We start from the raw sequence: 10,699 nt of genomic DNA on the forward strand, positions 1-10,699 counted from the left end.
GATGGTACCGGAGGAATTCTGGCATTGTCCCAATGGTTCGAAAGAACCGAAGCTGTATTCGAGATGTGCTCTTGTCCCGAAGAGAGCAAAATCAAGTTCGCTACTGCTACCCTCACTAACAGGGCTTTGTCATGGTGGAATGGCCATGTCAACGCACTCTCCTTGGTCACAGCCAATGCCATGGGCTGGGACACTCTAAAAGACCTTATGAGAGGAGAGTACTGCCCTAGGGGCGAAGTTCAGAAGCTTGAGGAAGAACTCTGGAACCTCAAGATGAAGGGGACCGACATAACGGCTTATACGGCCAGGTTTTGCGACTTGGCGGCTATGTGTCCCAACATGATCCCCTCTGAAAGCAAGAAGATTGAACGATACATCTGGGGTTTAGTGCCCCCGTATCGAGGAAATGTTCTGGCCTCACGCCCTACCACTTTCGACAGCGCCAAGGAATTGGCTCAAAGTCTGATCAACCACGAAATCTCCTCCACTCCAGCAACAACAACCACAACAACCACTGAACCATCCGGATCATCTGATAGAAAAAGGAAACGATGGGATAAGAAGAAAGGCAAGAAAACTCAAACCGCCTCCAAGGATCAGCAAATTGTGGCGGTCCATGCTGCCACCACCCCAGCCACACCAGCTGCTCCAGCCCCACCGAAGGCTTACAGTGGAAACTTGCCTAAGTGTCCCAAGTGCCCTTTTCACCACAACGGTCCTTGCCGTGAATTGCAGTGTTCCAACTGCGGACGAAAGGGCCATACTGTCCGATTTTGCAAGGCCCCTCCCAAACCTATCACACAGGTTCCAGGTACGGGAGTGACCCCAACTTGTTATGGCTGCGGTGAAGCGGACCATTTTAAGAAGAACTGTCCGAAGGCTGCAAATGCTGGGGGAACTGGAAGGTTACTTGCTATCGGTCACAATGAAGCGGTAGCCTATCCCACGGTGGTCACGGGTACGTTTCTTCTCAACAACTCTTATGCCTGTGTCTTATTCGATAGTGGTGCAGAAAGAAGCTTCATAAATCAAAACTTTAAACACTTACTCAAACAAACCCCTCAACCACTAAAGGAAACATTCGTCGTAGAAATGGCTAATGGGAAGACAGAAAACTCTAATGAAATCTATATAGGTTGTACTCTCACGTTAGATGATCACCCCTTTTTAATCGATCTTATACCAGTCTCAATCAAAAATTTCGATGTCATTGTTGGTATGGATTGGCTAAGCCTTCACTACGCCGATATCCTATGCTCCGAGAAAGCCATTCGCCTGAACTTTCCGAATCGAGAGACCCTATTTATATACGGGGATAAGCCAAGTACAAGCCTTCGTATCATCTCTAGTATCCAGGCTCAGAAATACTTGCGCAAGGAATATCGTGCCTTTCTTGCTCACGTTGTCGACACTAACCAGAAATCGAAAGATCCAAAAGACATTCCTGTAGTATGCGATTTTCCTGATGTCTTCCCGGAGGATCTTCCAGGCCTACCTCCCAAACGACAGGTCGAATTCAGAATCGACCTAATCCCAGGAGCTACCCCCGTAGCTAAGTCGCCCTACCGTCTAGCGCCCGCCGAAATGCAAGAACTATCCGGTCAACTCAACGAACTTCTCAGCAAGGGCTTTATAAGACCGAGCTTCTCACCTTGGGGAGCTCCGGTCTTGTTCGTGAAGAAAAAGGATGGGTCGTTTCGGATGTGCATCGATTATAGAGAACTCAATAAACTCACGATCAAAAATCGCTATCCTCTCCCTCGTATCGACGACCTATTCGATCAACTCCAAGGAGCAAGTTACTTCTCCAAGATTGATCTTAGATCGGGGTACCATGAGTTATGGGTGCTTGAGGAAGATGTTCCAAAGACAGCCTTCCGAACCCGCTACGGGCATTTTGAGTTCATAGTGATGCCCTTTGGACTGACTAACGCCCCCGCAGTATTCATGGACTTGATGAATAGGGTATGTCGTCCATATCTAGATCAGTTCGTCATCGTCTTTATTGACGACATACTCGTCTACTCTCGGAGCGAGGAAGAGCACGGAAATCACTTACGATTAGTCCTGGAAACCCTGCGATCCGAGAAGTTGTATGCGAAGTTCTCTAAGTGCGAGTTTTGGATCCGAAGAGTTGAATTCTTGGGGCACGTGGTCAGTGAAGACGGAATCCACGTGGACCCCTCCAAAATCAAAGCTATTGAGAACTGGTCGGCACCAAAGACGCCTACGGAAATTCGTCAATTTCTAGGCCTCGCTGGCTACTACCGCCGATTCATCCGAAATTTCTCTCGGATTGCGAAACCTCTCACCATGCTAACACAGAAGGGCGTATCATTCGACTGGGAAGAGAAACAGGAGAAGGCATTTCAGACCCTGAAGCGAGCCCTATGCACCGCACCAGTATTATCCCTTCCCGAGGGGACAGAAGATTTCGTCGTATACTGTGATGCATCCAATCAGGGGCTCGGTTGTGTCTTGATGCAACGAGGCAAGGTTATCGCCTATGCCTCGAGACAGCTAAAGAACCATGAAGTGAACTACACTACTCACGACCTCGAGTTAGGAGCGGTCGTCTTCGCATTAAAAATCTGGAGACACTACTTGTATGGGACGAAGAGCGTGGTGTACACTGATCATAAAAGCCTCCAACATATACTAAACCAAAAAGAACTCAACATGAGACAGCGTCGATGGGTCGAGTTACTTAACGATTACGACTGTGAAATTAGATATCATCCGGGGAAGGCCAACGTAGTAGCTGACGCCCTGAGCAGAAAGGAATATTCCGGACGAAGGACCAAGTCGTTGACAATGACTATACATTCACATCTATCCACGCAGATCAAAGAGGCTCAGCTGGAAGCCTTAAAGCCTGGAAACGTGACGGGAGAATCCCTGCGCGGAATGGATAAAAATCTGGAGGTTAAGGGTGACGGAGCCTATTACCTTATGGACCGAATCTGGACTCCACGCCATGGAGGTTTCAGAGATTTGGTTATGAGGGAAGCACACAACACTCGTTACTCCGTCCACCCGGGTTCAGATAAGATGTATCTGGATCTCAAAAAGCTATACCGGTGGCCGAACATGAAAGCGGAGATTGCTACCTTTGTAAGTAAGTGCCTTACTTGCGCGAAGGTCAAAGTAGAATGTCAAAAGCCATCAGGACTCCTACAACAACCGAAAATACCAGAATGGAAGTGGGAGCGAATCACAATGGACTTTATCACCAAGCTGCCCAAGACAGCAGGTGGATTAGATACCATTTGGGTCATCGTTGACAGGTTGACCAAGTCTGCCCACTTTCTACCCATCAAGGAGACGGACAAGATGGAAAAGCTCACTAGGACTTATATAAGAGAAATAGTGCGATTGCATGGCGTCCCTATATCTATTATATCAGACAGAGATAGTAGATTCACCTCTAGATTTTGGCAATCATTGCAAGAAGCACTAGGAACGAGGTTGGACATGAGTACAACCTACCATCCGCAGACTGACGGACAAAGTGAGAGGACGATCCAAACCTTAGAAGACATGCTACGAGCTTGTGTGATCGACTTCGGGAAATCGTGGGATACACACTTGCCTCTTGTGGAGTTTTCCTACAACAATAGTTATCATACGAGCATCAAGGCAGCTCCATTCGAAGCCCTCTACGGTCGGAAGTGCAGATCCCCTTTGTGCTGGGCCGAGGTGGGAGACACTCAGTTAGCTAAAGGACGAGTTCCCGACAGCGCCCTCACTGGTCCGGAGATCATTCGAGAGACGACCGAAAAGATTGTACAAATACGTGAACGACTAAAAGCCGCCAGGGATCGACAGAAAAGCTACGCCGACAAACGAAGAAAACCCTTGGAATTCCAGGTGGGAGACCGGGTCCTTCTGAAGGTCTCGCCTTGGAAAGGCACGATACGCTTCGGGAAGCGTGGAAAGTTAAACCCAAGGTACATAGGGCCTTTTGAGATTCTTGCCAGAATCGACCCTGTAGCTTACAAACTAAACTTACCCCGCGAGCTAAGTAACATACATCCTACTTTCCACGTCTCAAACTTGAAGAAATGTCTGTCTGACGAGACTCTCGTGATCCCCCTCGACGAGATCGAGATCAAAGAGAGCCTCAACTTCGTGGAAGAACCTGCGGAGGTTTTGGATCGTGAAGTAAAACGGACAAAACAAAGCTGCATCCCAATTGTGAAGGTTCGGTGGAACGCCAAGCGAGGACCGGAATTCACTTGGGAGCGCGAAGATCAAATGAAACTCAAATATCCTCATCTCTTTGCTTAGTAGTATTGTAATAACGTAGCTGTGTGTATTCTAAATTTCGGGACGAAATTCCCCTAACGGGGGGATGATGTGACAACCCCAAATTTATTCCCGTTACAAATCCCATTTTCACTAACGGAATGCGTCACTATACGTTATTTTATGTAATATTTGGAATCGTCAATAACTGAATATCTAATTATATGCATGTCTTGATATTATCATAAGAAATGTAACTCGTATGTGTTAAACCCGTTTAACCTAATAGAGTTATATTACTTTTTCAACCACTTCACCCGGGTAAAAAGTTTTAACCCAGTTAACTTTAAACATCGGGTAGCCGTGTATCGGGTGCGATACCCGAGGCATATGAAATGAGTGTGCACAACATTTGAACACTCTTTCACCATACAATCACTCTCTCTCACTACTTTCTCTCTCTAGACTCGAAATCGACCCCAATTCCGCTAATTTCCGACTTCCAAACGTAAGTACTCATCCTCTAACTTAATCTAGACATACTTCATTGAATTTAGAAGCCAAAATCATAGAAATCAAGGACCAAAAAGGAGTTTACGGCCTAAGAAGCTCCTTAGGCCGTAAACCCCCAAAATCATGCCAAAGACCATGTTTTTCCTTCTTTTAAGCTAGTATACTAATTAAGGCATATATCTAGAAGAGTTTGGACACTAAAACACAAGAAATTGATGCCTAAAAAGGAGTTTACGGCCCAGGCTTGTGCTTAGGCCGTAAACACCTCAAACACCCCACAAATCTTTGTTTAAAGCCCCAAAAACTCATCTAGGGTGTTTGGTAATTTGGACTTGACAACAAGGAAGGCTTAAATGCATCAAACAACTTCATTTGAACACAAAAAGAGGAGTTTACGGCCAAGGCTAAGCTTGGGCCATAAACACCCATGTTTTTGTGTCAAACAAGTCCCTAAACCACTCCAATGCATGTAAGGAATTTAGCTAAGACCTTTGGGGGTGTGTTGTACCATTAAACTTCACATTTTGAGGCCAAATGAAGAGTTTACGGCCAAGGATATTCTTGGGCCGTAAACTCCCCAAATTTCATGCCAAGTTGTCCCAAAACTCATTATAGGGCCTTCTAGGATTTATCTAAGGTGAATGAGACCATGTTGTTGATGGGTTTTGGTCATAAGACATCCTATGTGCTCATACAAACCCTAATGCTTGGATCTAGGTTTCTCTATTGTACATGCTTTGAATCCAAGACTATAAACCCTAATTCTATCATATGGAAATCAGAATTCACATGTAAATAGGTTTAAGAACATACCTTGATTGTTATATAGCAATAACAATCCAATTCCTCCTTGAATTGACCTTGGAAAGCTGAGAGTCACAAGTGTCACTCCTCTAATGGCTTACAAACACCATAAGCAAGTGGAGAAGGTATAAAGAGAGAGGAGGGAGGTTAGAATTCGTCCTTGAGACCTCTTGGGAAGGGTTAGACGAATTCCTAAGCCCTAGGGGGTTTATATAGGTGTAAAGATTAGGGTTTTAGTCCTTATCCTTATCTAGTTGCTTGCCCACCAAGCAACCATGAGATAAGTCTTAGAAACCCTTATCCTAGTCAAATTCTAAGTGATTATCACTTCAAATTCGTCCACCATATATATAAGATAATTCTTAACTTATTTTGTAACTATCACATAATTACAATTCAGCCCCTCTAGTTTAATTAATTACACTTGATCACAAAATTAATTCTTAATTAATTATTGACCAATATTAATTAAACAAATATGATTTCTCCTTTAATATATTATTCTTATAACATATTAATAAATCATAATAACCTCTCTCTCTTTATTTATTTCTCCAATCAAGTTGCTTTGGTGAAGGCAACCCAAAAGGACCATGCACCATCGGGTCAAGTATATACCAAAATAGTTATGGACTTAGACACTAATCCAACAGTTGTACCATTAAAACATACATCTTGAAGGACTTAATGGAGTTTACGGCCCAATAACAAGTCTTGGCCGTAAACTCCCCAAAAATGTCACAAATTAGAAGTTAAATCCCTCCATTTTGGTCCAAAACACATACCATTAAAGTAAGGAAGTGAAATAAGGCCTTAAACATACATTTTGGAGTACCACATGAGTTTACGGCCAAGCCTAGGGGGCTTACGGCCGTAAACTCCCAAAGGGTGGCCTTTTAGGCCATAAACTCTAAGGGAGTGAGCTCATGGACCCTCCCGTAAATCATTCATGGCCTTGTACCACTCCCGGGAACCCTTTCTAGGCTATAAAACCCCGAAAACGATGCTAGAATGCCCAAATACTATAATGAAAAGCATAAGATGATTAACTTCTTGTAAAATACATATTTCATATGACATTAGGGTCCTAAAAGGTGCTCAAGTGGTTATTTGGTACCAAACGCTCAATCGACACTTTTACCCGATTTACCCGATTCACCCGATTTCCGCGATTTCAGGTGAGTTTATACCCCTTTAATGAACCTTTCAAATGTTTTAAATGTTTTAGGGGGGAGATACAAGTTGCTTATAAATGTTTATGTAAAGTTTTGCAGAACGATTTCCGCGTTACAAGGATTAATCACATGTGATTCACTACCCTTAGTTCAAATCACATGTGATTTGTCCCTATGCCTTATAAACGGGTTTTACATTTTCAAACTATTTTTAAACAGTAAGCCAGATTTTAAATGTTCTTTTGGAAAAATACTTTTATTAAATCAATTTACTTATAAAATGTAACCACTCTGATATATTTATATAAGTAAGACTTGGAGGACTTAGGACCGATATCTCGCCTTATTTCCTGTTCTTGTTTGATTGTGGGCTTAGGGTAGTAGTTATCTGTCCGACTGTCGTTGATTTCTTAGTTATATAACATGTATATCAGTATGGGATACGAATATTACTGCTTTCACTTAATACTAAAGTCATTACATGTCAAGAACCATCCACACTAAGTTAACTATAATAGGTATAGTTAATGTTGTTACTACTACTACTCGCTAAAGTCACTACTCTTTACAATATAATACTCACTACTACCAGATAATACCCTAGTAAGAGAATACACTATGATCAATACTAAAAGATTACTACACTATAACAAAAGAGAAAACACTAAACAAACAATAATATACGAACCCACTACGAGATACTCTATTCGTTACCCACTACGCCCGGAGTTTTCTGATAGGAAGACGACACTACATGTATAGATCTATACGGGGCAGACGCTATTACATCCCGACTGTTAATTTCAGTCCGCGCCGTGCAGGCCCAGGGATGCCACTACTTCACTATACTGTGCATGACCGGGATGGTCATGGGATCCTCTATTATCCTCACTATTAGTATATACAAGGAATGCACTATAACTACACTAAATTACTACACTAAATGCTAAACTGCATCCCGAAGTGAGTAAGTATCTACCACTAAAAGAAGCTTGCACCTCTATCACTGATTACAGGCTTGACCCATTCTATCACAATTATTATTTGGAGATTTTCCAATATACGTTTACAATAAACTGTTTCAAAGAAATGAAGAATGCATACTTTTCACAGATTGTCACTTACAATGTATTTTCTGGAAAAATATGGGATTTTTCTAAGTTTCTACTACTTAAGAATATAAATGACACATTTTTCGCACTAATGATTTGTATACAAAAACTCACACTAAACTCTTATGAACTCACCAACTTTATGTTGATATTCATTTTCAAAATAACTTGTATCTTCAGGTCAAAGATAGACAGGTGCAGACGCAACATTTTTGGAGAAGGTGGAGCACACAAGACCCATCTCTTATTTTTGATTTACTTTTGGGTGATTGTTAAACATTACAAAGCACACTTGTAATTAAATTCACTATGTAATGCAATGGTTGTATGTTTCTTGTTTCTACTATTATGCAATTGTGATGATACTGTACACTACGTCATCCACCCCGAAACGTATTCCGCCGTTATCGGTTTTGGGGTGTGACACGAACACGTTGCATCAAAAGGGAGTGTCTTACAAATTCGGTGCAATCGATGGAAAGAGTAAGTAACACGTGTCAAATCGGTGAAGCCAATTAAGTTGAACATGTATACAAAAGAATATATAAAATGACATAAAATAACCCCTAAAAGAAAAGAAACACAGTTGGAAAACCAAATGATCATTTATGCCAAAAAAAACCATGTTCGCTGTAGCTAAGATGAGAGAATATATATATATATATATATATATATATATATATATATATAGGGAAATGATCAAATGAGAGCACGTAAAAGGTTGAGAACGCGAGAACAAAGTATATTCATTTGTGATACTATTTATTCATTTGTGGAGAAATAATAAAATTTTACGCCTTTAATTTCAACTGAAGAGAAAAAACATCAATTGAAATTAAAGGCGTAAATTTTATCATTTCTCTACAAATAAATACATGGAATCACAAATGAATATACTTTGTTCTCGTGTTCTCAATCTTTTTGGTGTTCTCATTTGATCTTACTCCTATATATATATATATATATATATATATATATATATATATATATATATAGGGAGTGGTTCAAATGAGAACCATAAAAGATTAAGAACCTAAGAACCCTATTAGTTAATAAATATTTACATGATATTCTTGTTAAACATGTGAAAATCCTTTTTTTCTCTCTTTTCGATACAAAAAGGGCAAAATTGTAATTTTTGCAGTATAATATTTTCATTCTTATATGCTCTCATATTTGAACATAAAACTTATATAAATTACAAGTTTATACAGTCCATTCGTAATTTAATTCAAAAAATTCACAATTTAATACAAAGCATTTTATACTAATTCGCAAACTTAAAGAAATCAAAATTTCAAACCCTACTACTACCACCACCACACGCTGCCACCAACCACCTATACCAGCATCGCAACCATTATTTTCTTCAAAATTAGATTTGTAAACAAAGTCATGCATTAATAACATAAATACTGCATTCAAAGTCTAATAAAACCATATATTTCACTCATTTTGAATTTAATGCAAAATTATTATTAAAACTAATGTATTCTTATATACTTATACAACACAACAAATAAATATATTCAGAAAAAAATTAACAAAAAAATTTATACATAAATCATTCATATTTTAAATTGTGAATTTAATATATTAAGTCGTGAATAAAATTTACATTATTTTAAAAGCAAACAAAAATATTATAATACTCACAGCTTAATGTCAATTCATTCACAGCTTTATACAATCAACTCATAATTTAATACGCAAAATTTACAGCTTAATATAGTCAATTTATATTCTAGGAAGAAAATATACAGTTTAATGCAGCCAATTTACAGTTTAAAACACAAAAGTCGTAGTTTAATACACAAAATTCAAAGTTTAATACACAAAAAGTATGCATCCATAACCATATTTTCAGCTTAACACTCTTTATATAGTCAATACAAAGTTTATACACAAAATTCATAGCTTAATACAAGTAACTTCATAGTTTCATACACATAGTTCACAACTTAATCTAGTCAATTTACAGTTCAAACAGAAAATTCACAGCTTAATACAGTCAATTCGTAGTTTAAAAAGAAAATTCAAAGCTTAATGTAATCAATTCACAGTTTAAAACACAAAAATGACAGCTTGGTAGACTAAATTCACATTTTAATACACAAAAAGTAGTATTCACATCCATATTATCAACTTAAAACACTTATTACAATTAATACACAATTTAATATATAAAATTCACAAACTAGTATAATAAATTTAAAGTTTAATTCAAAAAAAATTATACATTCACAAGTTAATAGCAGTTAAAACTAAGATTAACAAAATTATATGACAAATGAGAGATTAAAATATCAAATTCACACATTAACAGGAAAAAGAAAACCAAAATATAATAGAGATCTACAACAAATGCAAGTAGGAAAACATAATATCACCTTAAAACTTTTAATTCATAGTTAAATACAGAAAATTTACTATTTAATACCCAAAAAAATATGCATTCAAAAGCATATTTTCAACTAAAAATTTAATACAATCAATTCACAGTTTAATACAATTAATTCATAGTTAAATATACAAAACTCACAGCTTAATATAATCAATTTACAGTTTAAACAACAAATTCACAGCTTAATGCATTCAATTTGCAATTTTAAACACAAATATCACAGCTAAATACACAAACTTCATAATTTAATATACAAAAGAATATGCATTCACAACTTAATTCACAGCTTAATAACTTACCAAATTTCATTGAGACATTTCATCAAACACCTTATGTGTATCTTTTTTTTCAGAACTTCCTTTCGTAAACACCATACACACACTAGATCTAACCTGAAAATGGACAAAAACATCAGATCAGATGTCGATTTGGTGGTGTTTTGA

This window comes from Lactuca serriola, chromosome 9 (assembly GCF_051521515.1).
Source record: "Lactuca serriola cultivar US96UC23 chromosome 9, Lser_US96UC23_V15, whole genome shotgun sequence".
NCBI lineage: Eukaryota > Viridiplantae > Streptophyta > Magnoliopsida > Asterales > Asteraceae > Lactuca > Lactuca serriola.